The sequence below is a fragment of the Schistocerca cancellata genome, chromosome 3, assembly GCF_023864275.1.
Source record: "Schistocerca cancellata isolate TAMUIC-IGC-003103 chromosome 3, iqSchCanc2.1, whole genome shotgun sequence".
Classification (NCBI taxonomy): Eukaryota; Metazoa; Arthropoda; class Insecta; order Orthoptera; family Acrididae; genus Schistocerca; species Schistocerca cancellata.
Genome location: NC_064628.1, coordinates 569436976 through 569452596, shown reverse-complemented (window position 1 = coordinate 569452596; position 15621 = coordinate 569436976).

Below are 15621 nucleotides of genomic sequence, written 5' to 3'. Positions count from 1 at the left end.
CAGTAGGTACAGGGAGATGAAGAAGCTTGCACTGGATGGAGTAGCATGGGGAACTGCATCAAACCAGTCTCTGGACTGAAGACCACAACCTCAACAACAAATTCTGTGCATCCTCAAACTGGATTCAGTGTTGCCACCCCAGCAGCCTTGCACACAGCAGTCTTTGTTTTAATGGTAGCAGAGCGATGACGTAATTTCGTATGCGTAAGGACAATAATTGCAGTACACTGGTAGTAGCATAGCGTTTGGTGTATTTGTTTTAAAAATGTAGACTGGATTTGACATTCTCTTTCTGGGGTCTCGTTCTGTGCTTCTCTGTCTTGTGCTTCCGTATGGGTATCTTAGCAGTTGTCTGCCAGTAAACATTTCAGCCAATTTAGTGGTAGAGGTGAGTGGAGCTATTGTCATTAGTAAAAATTTATGGGGCGATCTCCAGCATGATATGTAAGCATTCAGAGTTGCCTACACTTTGTGAAGGCAAATTTGTCGAGTGCAGGACTTCTTTCACCTATGGGCTAAGAGACCTCATGATATTCGTACTGTCAGTATAAACCCATCGGCTCAATAATTGCAGGATGGTGTTTTGGCCATGCAACAGCAGATGTTATTCTTGAACTGATGTGGTGAGAAACAGAATGTTGACCCCACCATCAGTGCGGGAGGGCATGAACAGATAGTTAAGAGACTTTTTAGAAACTTGCCAGATCCTCTAAATCCTAAAGGAGTATCGAGACTATCCATTGGCAATACTGATAAATTAGTAGAATTTTGTGGTTGTTGATTAAGTTACATGTGTTGCAGGTAGATCATAGTGTGGTGCTACAGCTCATTTCTCTTTTGGCCATTGGACGTCTAGCTAGTATTATTCCTGGAGCATTATAGAACGAGGAAATATTGCGGTATTTCTTGATGAGCCGTTATGTTTAGATACATTACTGATTGTTACTGAAAATGTGCGTTTTAATGACAGTAAGAGGGGACAATTAAACATAGGCTACTTCTAAAACAGGGTGAATAATGCTAGTGTTTAACATGATCAGTCGTGTACCGTTGTTAAAGGGGTATGTTATCTGTAGTAAACAACGACATTTTGTGAAGGATTGTCAGGTACCTAAGAGTAGATGTGGGAACAGCTGTAGCCAGAGGAAAGGGCATTCTACCTGAAGCTCCCAGCAGGCTGTTATAGCGTGTGTGCTGCAAGGTGTGTGCAGTTACCGTGTGTATGTTTCTTACCAAGGAAACTGTGTGTGCTGTCGTGGAGTCTGGCATTCTTAATGAAGCCTGGTATAAAAGGTACAGGCAAACAGCCAGTTTGCCTAGACCTGGTTTGGTTAATCGGTCGTGTATTACTGCTGATGAGGAGCCCCTTGATGTAGTAGTCCAGGCTTACTTCGAGTGTCCACGTGTTTCGTTGTGAAGAGGTTGTATCTTATTATAGGATGCGATCTTTTGCAATTAACGCTGTGTTTAGTGGATTATGCTGGTGGTCAGTTTTGCTTTAACTTCAAGCAAGGGGAAAGTTTTGAAACGTGATTTCATGGTGCAGGGAAGAAGGCGTGTAGATTGAGCATTCAGGCGGCTAAAGTCGATGTTTGCCACTTACCTGGAACTTAAGCCTCTTGGTTCACAAATTTGTTGGATGAATTTCCAGAAGTATTTACTCATCATTTTGGGAGCTAACCAATAACGTCAACTATCATTTTCTACCCAGTGATCATACTCCGTGCGCCAGACTCCTTATCGGTTATCCCCTGCTAAAATGGAGAAAATCCGGATAATTATTAATCAGCTGCTTGCAGTCGACGGAATTCGACCTTCTGTCTCACCCTACATGCTCCAAATTGTTTTCCCAGAATCACCTGACGAAGTATTTAGGCCTGTGGCTGACTACAGCGCATTAAACGAAAAGATTGTTCTGAAATACATTTCAAACTTGTTACGGTGTTTTGTACTGACTACAATGGTTTCGAATTTAATACAGTTTCCTTAGGGCTGGCGAACGGTGTGCACTTTTGTTGCGACTGTAGGATTCAGTCTTAGGAGACTACAAGTTTATGTTGTGTTATAAGGACTTAGACTACGTAGTTGTGTACCGCGCCAATTTCGAAGAGCATCTCAACCATGAACAGCAAGTTTTTGGCCGTCTTGGGCAATCTTATTTGATGGTGAAACCCACCAACCTAACCTTTACCCAGGGTGAGATTACATTCTTGCGGCATAATGTATCTCAAAACGAAGTCGCCATTGATGAAGGTTGGATTAAGACTATCAATCACTCTCCTCTGCCGTGGGATAAAAAGGCCATTGCTCATTTCATCTGCACGATACATTTTTTTCAAACATTCATACCAGATTTCACTCAACGTTCACCTGTGAATCAGTTGCGTAGGAAAGGTATGAAATTAGTGTTGATGGAGTCACACCAGGCAACATTCGAAGTGTTAAAGCAGACCTTAAGTGCTGCTCCTAGATCCATTGTTAGGAATTCCGGATTTCAGTCTTCTGCTTATTGTTCAGAACGATGCATCAAATTCACATGTGGCAGTGGTGTTGTAGAAAGAACAGAATGTGGAAAGACGGGGCTCCCGTATGCTCTGTGGGCGTTTAGAACTTTGTAGGTTTTCCCTCGAAGCTGACAACCTGACCTTTAGCTAGGATTGTGCCTGTCCTTGTGAGACTGGGCGCATAACAGGTTGGGCGGTGAGAATCTCTGCCTTTCGATTTGATGTTTTACATATTAGGGAAGGGCAAAACTCAATTGCCAATGCGTAGAGTTATATGTTCTAAGAGGGTTAGGCTGAGCAAGAGCTTGAGTCTCAGAAGCAGTGCGTGGTATGGCGATCTTAGCGGAGATACACCATGGGATCAAAAGTATCTGGACACCCCCTCCCCCCAAAACATAAGTTATTCATATTAGGTGCACTGTGCTGCCACCTACTGCCAGGAACTCCATATCAGCGACCTCAGGTGTCATTAGACATCGGAAGAGAATGGGGCATCCCACAGAGCTCACAGACTTAGAGCGTGGTCAGGTGATTGGGTGTCATTTGTGTCATAAATAAGTACGGGAGATTTCCACTCTCCTAAACATCCGTAGGTCCACTGTTTCCGATGTGATAGTGAAGTGGAAACGTGAAGGGACACGTATAGCACAAAAGCGTACAGCCCGACCTCGTCTGTTGAATGACAGAGACTGCTGACAGTTGAAGTTGGTCGTAATGTGTACTAGGCAGACATCTATCCATACCATCACACAGGAATTCTAAACTGCATCAGGATCCTCTGGAATTACTATGACTGTTATGCGGGAGGAGAGAAAACTTGGATTTCATAGTCGTGCGGCTGCTCATAAGCCACACATCACGCCAGTAAATGTCAAACGACGTCTTGCTTGGTGTAAAGAGCGTAAAAATTGGACGATTGAACAGTGGAAAATTGTTGTATGGAGTGACAAATAGCGGAACACAATGTGGCGATCCATGGCAGCGTGTGGTTATGGCGACTGCCCGGTGAACGTCATCTGCCAGCGTGTGTAGTGCCAACAGTAAAATTCGGAGGCGGTGGTGTTATGAAGTGGTCGTGTTTTTATGGAGGGGGCTTGAACCCCTTGTTGTTTTGCGTGGCACTATCACAGAACGGGCCTACATTGATGTTTTAAGCACCTTCTTGCTTTCCACTGTTGAAGAGCAACTCGGGGATGGCGACTGCATCTTTCAACACGATAGAGCCCATGTTCATAATGCATGGCCAGCGGCGGAATGTTTACACTACAATAACATATCTGTAACGGATGGCCTGCAAAGAGTCTTGACCTGAATCCTATTGAACACGTTTGGAATGTTTTGGAACGCCGACTTCATGCCAGGCCTCACCGACCGACATCGATACCTCTCGTCAGTGCAGCACTTCGTGAGGAATGGTTTGTCATTTCCGAAGAAATCTTCCAGCACTTGATTGAACGTGTGCTTGCGAGAGTGGAAGCTGTCATCAAGGCTAAACGTAGGCCAACACCATATTTAATTCCAGCATTACCGATGGAGGGCACCATGAACTTGTAAGTCATTATCAGCCAGGTGTCCGGATACTTTTAAATCACATGGTGTACCATAACCAATCATGGTACACAATGTGGCGGCCCGATGGCAGGGTGTAGGTATGGCGAATGCCACGGAGCGACATCTGCCAGCGTGTGTAGTGACAACAGTAAAATTCGGAGGCAGTGGTGTTATGGTGTGGTCATTGTTTTCATCGAGGGAGCTTGCACACCTTGTAGTTTTGCGTGTGACAGTCACAGCACAGGCATACATTGATGTTTTAAGCATCTTCTTGCTTTCCAGTGTTGAAGAGAAATTCGGGGATGTCATCTTTCGACACAATCGAGCACCTGTTCATAACGCACGGCCTGTGGCGGAGTGATTACACGACAATAACATCCCTGAAATGCACTGCACAGTGTCCCGATCTGAATCCTATAGAACACCTTTGGGATGTTTTGGAACGCCGACTTCATGCCAGGCCTCACCGTCCGACGTCAAAACGATACCTCTCCTCAGTGCAGCACTCCGTGAAGAATGGGCCACCTTTCCCAAAGAAACCTTCCAGCACCCGATTGAACGTATAGCTGCGAGAGTGGAAGCTGTCAACAAGGCTAAAAATGGGCCAACACCATATTTAATTCCAGCATTACCGAATGAGGGCGTCAGGCGTCTGGATACTTTTGATTCAAATGGTGTAACATCCCTGTTTGCCAACCTTCAGATGGAACAGCGCCGAGATCTAGAACTACAGTCTATTTTTTCCTTAATTAGTTTGATGGGGGTGAGATAGTTGCAGAAGGGTTTACTGTGCTTACGGTCCATGAAGGTTAAACGGGAGGTTGATCCGAAACATCCTGTGATGGTTCTGTTTCTCCTTTAATTTATCTGCGCTAGCGCTGAAGTTTGGCGAGGAGCAAAGAGGTTGGTTGGCCTCAGCTTCAAGAGAGAGTGTGACGGCGACGTGCACTGATCTGATATCAAGAATTGCCTAAGGAAGATCAGTGACGGCACTGCTCTTTCGGATAGTACTGCGTGAGATCTTCCTGTAGCAGAACTGGAGTTTGACAGAGGTCGCAGAGCAGACGCAATTGATGTTCACACCCTTTTTGTTGCCTGTCTGCGCCTTCTGTGGCCTGTTCTGGCGATGGTGCAGTGTTTGCTAGCTTCCTACGCCTCTGATGTTGCTGACTGGAGATTGTCAGACGATTTTCGGAAGATGGCAGGTGTTTCCATGCTTCCAAGTGTAGAGAAAAACAGACGTCTCAAGTGGAAGCAGAGGAGACTGCAGACAACAAATATTTGTTATGCTATTTTTGATGACGAGAACAAGTTTGAGAGTTTTAATGCCCGCAGCCTGAGAGCGTGCGGGACTCAGTAGAGTATTGCGTGCAAGTAGTGGGACAGAAAATTGTACATGTCTGTTAACAGCACGCTGTATCTTGTGAATAGAGTTTCTGTTGTAGTAATTAGTACGTACATACTTTGCTTACCATGGACAGTCATTTTATATATACCAGAAGCGTGGGGCATTTGGTGTGAATGTGGAGAGATGATATGAGGGTTGCATGTGTGTCAGCCTGGGTTCTGTGCGCCGTCGCGACGTGCAGCGCAAGGTGGGGAGGAGCCGCCCGCATCTGACAGCACGATACTTCCAGCAGCGAGGGAGTGTCAGGCAGCTCACGCAAGAACCTTGCCATTTCCATGTCTTTGAATTTCTGTTTGTTTGTTGTATATGTTTAATTGTAATGCAGAGCTATGCATCCATGTTTTACTGCATTACGATGCGAGACGTTCAGTGCAATGACACTAGCGTGAAAGGTGGAAACTAGATGCACCCCAATATTTGATGACATTTCTGTTTCTGCATTCAGAGGCGTACGAAAAGTACCTTGCAGTTGGCAGAGAATACATTTTACATTTGCAAAGTAGTTAATGAAACATTGATTGCATCATGTTAGAATTATTTTGCATGTTAGAATTAAAGGCCTGGGTAAAATATCGTGAGTGTACAAAGCGAGGTATGCAAAGGATTTGTTTTTAGATTATTAACATTCTAGGTGCCGCCGCGGCTTTCACAGCTGAAACTACTGAATTGAGTAAATAAAAAAAAACTATTTTGCATGTTTACGTTAAGGATATAGAAAGGTACAAGAACGATTCTTTTTCTTGACATTTGAGTCTGCCTAGTTGGCTTGCATAGTATTATGAAACCTAGCAAATGAAGAGGCCTCCCAAAGATCAATGATGAGTACTTTATACATATTTGTGGTGGGTTCTGTAGAAGAAGGAAAGGTAAAATTCTTATTTTTTTACATCTTATAAGCTAAGAAAACATGTACACTGTGAAAACATGTACACTGTTGACGAAAATGTGAAGATGCTAACCATCCCATCCTATCTAGCATATCCTTTTTAGTTTCACTATAGTGTGTCATCAGAAATTTTTTTGTTTTGTGTGACCAGATGTTTGAAATTACATCCATTCAGTATAGATTTTACAGCGCTCTTCGATGAGCAATATCACTTACGGTCTTGTGTCACTTGCCTTAATTCTGTCCTGTGTATTTTTCAAGTTGACATATATGAAGAATAAGTTTTTTATAGACATTATTTCTATGCAAAGCGCACTTTTGATTCACATGTTTTAATTGTGTGTTGTTGTGACTGTAGAAAATTTTAATTTTTATTCTTGTTTTTGTGACCATAATAAGAGACCAGCCTCCTCAGGCAAACAGCCAGCCAACAGTTAAGAAATAGTCCACCAGGACGTAGGGACAAGATAAGCGGCGGAGGCTGCCAAGTATGGCAGTGTTTGACTTCCTGCCAGAGGAAGCAGCATGAATCAAACTTGTGCAATGGAAGAGGCAAACACCAGGGCGATAATACAGTAAGAGAGTGTGTCAGTCACGTGCGGAAAAGACTCGTGTGGAACCAAATTAAGTTGTGTGCACCTAGAAAAGAAAGTGTCGTATCGAACCGAAGGCATTCTTGCTCAAGCCCACCAATTAGAAACGAGAATGTCGTGTGGAACCATAGGCATTTTTATGCAATCCGATCTATTAGAAGTGAAAGGGTCAGGTGAAACAAATTAACTCATGTGAACCCAAGTACATGAGAAACGAAATGAAAGGCCAGGCAGCGGAATAGCTAGAAGTAGAGATTGAGATGCAGATTCAGAGCCAGTGCCGGCAGTTTGGAGATTCCGCAGCGAGACGTCAGCGGGGCTGAGTAGGCCCATAGCAGCCGATACAGCTGATAAAGACTTCAGCTACAAGAAGACAGTGATAGACTCTGGTGGACACTCAGGAACTGCAGGTCAAGTAGGATTTTTAGAGTTTCATTGGAATAGTGTTGAACAGAGGCTGTCAGTCTTTGTCTCAATTACTTAGAGAGATTTCAGTGCTAACCAAGAACAACTGATTGCTTTGTACTTTATCTTTATATGTACTGGCAATTAGCATTGAAGTAGCACGTCAGAATAAATAGACTGAATCTTACTAAGGGGTTTATGGTCCAACACCTCACATAGGTATATGTGAGAATCAACTTGATAGAAACTAACCAGTCTTTTCTGCCTATTGCAATTCAGTAACCTATTTTCAGAAAACTTATTTGCTTCAAACCAAGGAGATTCTCTCCCTCTCATCTCTGATATAAAGGTTTACAGCAATTTATAACGAACCCAATATCGTTAACGTACCGATTAAGCTATGCACTTCGCACTTACTTCATTCTGGTGTAGTGAGGATGTGCCGGTGTGTGACATAAATAAATGGTGCCAGGTGTGGGGTAGTTTCGGAATTAGGTGGCGTTGTGAAGAAAGTAAGAGAACAAAGATTAGCAATTGTGTCACCGAGTCTCACCGCAAGAAGAAGAAGCCGTTACGAATAGCAGCGCTGAAGATTAGCAAGCAGGGCCAACAAGCGCCAAAGAGAGCTAATCAGAGCCAGAACACCTCCGAGCAACGCAGAACATCGCAGGAATCATCAAAATATCTGAAAAAAGCAAGCCACTTAGACAACTTAAATGTAAGGTCCCTTGTGCTTGTATACAATGACGTCATCCAGTAGTGACAGAACAGGTATAAGTGCTAAACATGCTTAGTTCTTGTTCCGAAAACCTTTGAAGGTAGCAAAAGAGAATTAGAAGAGTTCACTCAAAACGTGAATGCTTCATTTAAAGTCCTAAAAACTGAGGATGCAAAATTATTGTTTCAATATGTCAAATCAAATATAACTGGGGATGCTAGATCAAAATAATTAGTAAGAGAGAACACAAGTAATTGACCTGAAGTAAGAAGCATTTTAGTGGTAAATTATGTGGACAAAAGAACTATTGACTTTTATGCGTGCAAAATGTTCCATGGTAGACGGCATTACGGGGAATGAACTGCCTCTTGGGGAAACAGAATAGACGAATTGTCCAAATCGTTCAAGGTTGCCGTAGCACGGGTAAAAAATAAGAAACAATTAAAGCGTGCAATAGAATTGGTTTCTGCTCTAGGCCGTGCATGTTTTATTGAAGGGTTAGCAAATGAAAGAATACGGAGGATTGTACGCAGTTGAGGCGAAATAATTACGTGAGGCTGTAGATCTCACGCAACAAGAAGAAAGTGCAATCATGTCAGTGAGAGAAAAAAATCAAAAGTCAAGGGAAATAAGCAGGAAGAATTATCAAAGACACCAACTAAAGCAGACGAAATGTTACAATTTTGGTAAATTGGGGCACGTATCCAAGCACTGCAATAGAAATATGAAAGTAAGGTGGTTGTAGACACCCAACAGGGCAAAGGAAGCACGGAAATTTCCAAATTATAGTTACCATTGTGATGAGCCAGGGCATATGGATGCGAAATTTAATAAAGCTATAATATGTGAAAAATGCAAGAGGCGTGGGCATTGGGAGAACGACTGTCGAGCTCCTAAATGTTATCGGTGTAATAAATATGGGCATTTAGCATCGCAGTGTAGAGATAAAATAGAAAAGTTCCGAGGAAAAGGGACGGGAAACGAAACAGGTGGTACGGTGGCAGTCACATGTAGCCACCACTAAATGGCCCAAGGTGAGGGTAGAAGGCTGCGAAGCTGAAAATGATGTAATGATGCCTTATTGCAATGAATTGGGTAAAGAACTGATGCTTTTAACAGATACAGGAGCCCACATCAGTTTAGTCAAAGAAGAAGTGATAGATAGTGAAATGCCGGTGAATAAGGACGAGGTACGGACGTTAAAAGGAGTAACACAGGATACGATGAACACGTTGGGTACAGTGACGTTGAATTTACGAGTAGCTGGAAGTGTGTTAGGCGAGCATACTTTCCATGTGTTAAGAAAAGACACAGATGTCCCGTATAGTGGAGAGCACTCATTGATTATGGTGATAGCCGACTAGAAATAAATGGGAGGAGTATTGCGTTGATCACAGCACCTGAAGGCGAGTTACCAAAGGGACGGAGGGAAATACGAAAGTTTAATGTACCGACGGGAGCACGGCAAGGCCGTCAGAGAGATGAGAGTAAGCTGAACGAGTTACATGAAAGGAAGTACTGGAACAGACAGTTAAAGGGACAACACGTTATAATTAGTAGTAACGGACTGATACGATGGTCAAGTGAGGGAGGGTCACACACGCTGACTCAAGGCCAGGCAAGCGAAGGTCGCGACTGCACGGGAACAATTGGTTCCAGACAAGAAAAGGTTATGAGAATCCGATTATTAGAGCGTAAGATGATTTCGGAAGGCGAAGAGATTATAGTACCGAAACAAGAAGTAATGAAGGGTGCATACATTCCGGAAGCTCTAGTACAAAATACACAAGGTACGTGTATTATTAGTGTGGTGAATACGAATGAAGTAGAATTTGATGTTAGTTTAGTGTGTTTAGTTAATGAAACCTTACATGAAGAAGCAGTACTAAGAAGAGTAGCAGAAACGCCGGAACAGGCACCGGATTATAAGAATCGTATAGCACAGGTCAGAGATGCTTTGCGAACAGAGCACTTAAATGAAGAAGAAAAATATGAGGTAGAGAAATTGTGTAGTGCATATTGTGATATATTTCACTTAAAAGGCGATAAATTATCATACACGGAGACAGCAAAGCATATACTTCCACTATTGCCCAAGCATACAGGCAAAGTTATAAATGTCAGACCATATCGTATACCAATATCCCAGAAGGATGTATTACATGAGCAGACAGAAAAAATGTTGGCAGACGATATCATCATAGAAAGTCGAAGTCCGTGGAATGCGCCAGTATTGTTAGTTGAGAAAAAAGTAGATGTCAGTGGGAAACGAAAATATATGTTGGTGACATTAACGTAAGGTAAACGAGGTTTCAGTAGGAAAGGCGTTCCCAATCCCGAATATATCGGAGAGCTTAGACCAGTTGGGGAAGGCTAAATATTTTTCCACTATAGATTTGGCCAGTGGATATCACCAGATTTTAATGAATTCGCAGGACAGGGAGAAAACAGCATTTAGTGCAAATTACCAACACGATGAGTACAAGAGGATGCCTATGGGATTGAAAGGGGCAGCTAGCACACTTGAAAGACTAATGAATGTGGCATCGTCAGGATTACAGGGAACGAAGTGTCTAGTATATTTAGACGATATTATCTGCTATTGAAGTTCTTTAAGAGAACACAGTGATAAATTGCGAGACATTTTTGATCGACTTAGGGAAGACCGGTTGAAATTACAGCCAGACAAGTGTGAATATCTGAGCAAGGACGTAACATTTTTGGGACATCAAATAACCGATAACGGCGTACAGCCAGACGAGCGAAATGTAGAAAAAGTAAGAAAATTCCCAGTACCGAAGACAAAGAAAGAATTAAAATGGTATTTATGGTTAGCTGGATATTACGGAAAATTCGTAAAAGATTTCAGTAGAATAGCAGCTCCTTTGCATAAATTACTAAAAGATAATGAGAAATATGAATAGGGAAGGCCACTAGAAGAAGCGTATGAAACACTGAAAGAGAAGTTAATAAATTCTCCAGTACTACAGTACCCTAATTTTGAAAAACCTTTTGTGTTTACAACAGATGCATCTGGAATGGGAATTAGTGCTGTTCTATCACAAGGCAAAGTTGGAAGCGACCTACCAATAGCATACGCATCTAGGTCTTTGAATAAAGAAGAAAAAAATTATTCAGCTACTGAGCTGGAATGTTTAGCATTAGAATGGGTCAACAAAACAGTTTAGACCATATGTGTACGGATGGAAGTTCACATTAGTCACAGATCACAAACCATTGACATGCATTTTTAGTGTAAAAGACCCATCCTCACGTTTTTTTAAAATGGAAGCTAGAAGAATATTCATACGACATTATATACAAACCAAGCAGACTGAATGCTAACGCAGATGCACTAAGTAGAATACCTCGACAAGATGAAGAGGCCCACGTAAAGGAAAATCCAGTAACAGTGGTAACAGAGACTAACGAGACAGATAAAGAACCAGCAGATCTAAGTGAAGAACAGAAAGCCGAAATATTGGAAGAAGTACGAGACAATCCATTGGGTGGACATTAAGGGATCCACCGAACGCTAGACAGGTTAGGAAGGTACGGTTCGTGCAAGGGAATGAAAAGAGATGTAGACGAATACATCAGGATATGTGATAAATGTCAGCGAAATAAATTTACTCAGAGTAAAACCAAAATGCCATTGGTAATTACAGATACAGCGGAAACCACGTTTGACAAATGTTATATGGACGTAATCGGTCCATTAGATGTAACTGCTCAAGGCAACACATATATTTTAACTTTTGAATATGATTTGAGTAATTCTACCGTAGCAATACCATTGGAGAGACAAGACACAGATACACTAGCAGAAAAGTTTGTAGAAGAAGTTATCGTAAGGTATGGTATTCCTTTGGTGTTGTTGACAGACCAAGGTACAAATTTGTTAAGTCAAGTATTTAAAAGAATATGTAAATTATTGAGAATACAGTAGATACAGACAACCGCTTTCCACCCCCAGATGAACGGAGGTTTAGAGAGGACACGTCGGACTTAAGTGGAGTATTTGATACACTTTATAAAGGAAGATCACAGCAATTGGGATAAGTATATTTCTTACAGTGTGTTTGTTTTCAACACTAACCCCCCTATAGCAGTACAGGATAAACTCCTTTTGAACTGATGTTCGGAAGAACAGTGAACTTACCGGGAGTGCTACAAAAGGAAGCAGCCACAATAGAATATGTTTATGAGGATTATGTACACCAATTCAAAGCTAGGATGTTAGAGGCACATCAAGTAGCGAGAGAAAAAATAAAAGAGGCCGAAGAAGCAAGTAAAGTTCATTATGACAAAACAGAAAAGTACAGAACGTTTGAAATAGGGGGTAAAGTACTTGTAATGGACAAATCAGTAAGACTTGGGAGATCAAAGAAATTAGACTCTCAGTTTAGAGGACCATACGAGGTAATAAATGTAAAAGTGCCTAATGTAACAGTAAAGACAAACAGGAGGCAGGAATTGAAAGTTTATGCCAATAGATTGAAACCGTATTACTAAGATCATGATTTCATTTACAGACCCATCATGATGCCCTCAACTGCAGTGATGTGTATGCTGTGTTTCATCAGCGGATGGTGGACTAATAATTGGCAAGCGTGTGGAGATACAGACAAGATTGTGGACGTTCACACAATACTGACATCACCAGGGATATATTACCATCATAAAAGCGACATCGAGATAACCAGAACAACCCGGAAACTGGTAACTTACGTGAATCTGAGTACCCTAGATGAAAGCTTTCACTCGGTAAGACGAGTAGGACTAAGAGTGAAACAACAATGTAATGAGCGATTAGAGCAACTCAGTATTAGTCAGGTAGAATGTAATAGACTAATTCAAGGGGTTTCGCACAATGTAGATCGATTACAAAAGACACAGTCCTTCATACATTAATGAACAAGACCAGTAAAGCGACAGAAAAGAGGAATTCTCAATTTTGTAGAAGAAATCAGTTAAAACTTATTTGGAACCTTGGACAAGGACGATGCTGTTTATGACAAAATGCACATCGATCAGATGGTATGTAGATCAGAACAATTACTGGGACTCTCAAAACAACAAGTGGCGGTAGTCAGGGGCAAATTGTCAGGTTTAAATACAACTGTTGATTCTGTCGCTACAAACGAGCAATTGCTTAAAAATGGAATGAATATACTACAACAATTTATTACGTGCTCTCTGAAGACTACAGATTATGGTCTGAAGAGAATAGCTGCATTCATGACGATCAATGATCAACTCTTAAAATTACAAATTTTGTTTAATGAATTAAGTATGGAATATGGTAGACTTGTAAGCGCAATAGTTCATGCACAGAAGGGAATGGTAGCCCCTCACATTGTAAATCCAGTGCAAATTGTAGAGTATTTAAGATTAATACAAAATGAGCTGGGAGAAGTAAAGTTTCCAGTACCGCTCATGGAGGAGTATGCATACATATTGTTAATAATTATGGAACTTGATATATTTGTAACTGAGGATGTATTAGGTTATATAATTAATCTTCCATTAATTGGGAATAATGAGTTTAACTTATGTAAAATGTTGCTATTACCAATTAAAATTACCTCAGGTGAAGACCAATATGCTTACATACAAACAGAGAAAGAGTATTTGCTGACTGATAATTCTATGAAACAATATGCTAAACTGTCCTCTGATCAGTTAGATTGTAATGAAATGGACAAGCAAAGAAGAATATGTAAACAAACCTTTGGGTTAATTTCACTGTATAAGGAAAACTGTGAAGTGAAATTATTACACGACATGCACATCCCAAGTAATTGTGTCTAGAAAATGATCTCATTAGAGAGAAGTTTGTTGACTAGTTTAAGTATTAACGATTGGTTGTATTTAATACCTAAGCAAGAAGTCATGACTATTTTGTGTAGCACGTATCCAGCTAAGGATATAAAATTAAGAGGAATGGGAATAATCACATTAAAAAAAACTGTAAAGGTTATGGATCACATATACACTCCTGGAAATGGAAAAAAGAACACATTGACACCGGTGTGTCAGACCCACCATACTTGCTGCGGACATTGCGAGAGGGCTGTACAAGCAATGATCACACGCACGGCACAGCGGACACACCAGGAACCGCGGTGTTGGCCGTCGAATGGCGCTAGCTGCGCAGCATTTGTGCACCGCCGCCGTCAGTGTCAGCCAGTTTGCCGTGGCATACGGAGCTCCATCGCAGTCTTTAACACTGGTAGCATGCCGCGACAGCGTGGACGTGAACCGTATGTGCAGTTGACGGACTTTGAGCGAGGGCGTATAGTGGGCATGCGGGACGCCGGGTGGACGTACCGCCGAATTGCTCAACACGTGGGGCGTGAGGTCTCCACGTACATCGATGTTGTCGCCAGTGGTCGGCGGAAGGTGCACGTGCCCGTCGACCTGGGACCGGACCGCAGCGACGCACGGATGCACGCCAAGACGGTAGGATTCTACGCAGTGCCGTAGGGGACCGCACCGCCACTTCCCAGCAAATTAGGGACACTGTTGCTCCTGGAGTATCGGCGAGGACCATTCGCAACCGTCTCCATGAAGCTGGGCTACGGTCCCGCACACCGTTAGGCCGTCTTCCGCTCACGCCCCAACATCGTGCAGCCCGCCTCCAGTGGTGTCGCGACAGGCGTGAATGGAGGGACGAATGGAGACGTGTCGTCTTCAGCGATGAGAGTCGCTTCTGCCTTGGTGCCAATGATGGTCGTATGCGTGTTTGGCGCCGTGCAGGTGAGCGCCACAATCAGGACTGCATACGACCGAGGCACACAGGGCCAACACCCGGCATCATGGTGTGGGGAGCGATCTCCTACACTGGCCGTACACCACTGGTGATAGTCGAGGGGACACTGAATAGTGCACGGTACATCCAAACCGTCATCGAACCCATCGTTCTACCATTCCTAGACCGGCAAGGGAACTTGCTGTTCCAACAGGACAATGCACGTCCGCATGTATCCCGTGCCACCCAACGTGCTCTAGAAGGTGTAAGTCAACTACCCTGGCCAGCAAGATCTCCGGATCTGTCCCCCATTGAGCATGTTTAGGACTGGATGAAGCGTCGTCTCACGCGGTCTGCACGTCCAGCACGAACGCTGGTCCAACTGAGGCGCCAGGTGGAAATGGGATGGCAAGCCGTTCCACAGGACTACATCCAGCATCTCTACGATCGTCTCCATGAGAGAATAGCAGCCTGCATTGCTGCTAAAGGTGGATATACACTGTACTAGTGCCGACATTGTGCATGCTCTGTTGCCTGTGTCTATGTGCCTGTGGTTCTGTCAGTGTGATCATGTGATGTATCTGACCCCAGGAATGTGTCAATAAAGTTTCCCCTTCCTGGGACAATGAATTCACGGTGTTCTTATTTCAATTTCCAGGAGTGTATATATCCTGTCAGAACAAGTAATCCAAACGAATTACACCAGGAGAGACAAAATATCAACTGTAGATATGAGTTTACAATGTTGTGACGAAATAGAGACCAAAACTAATACTTCAATAAAATTACCTCTGAAGCACAT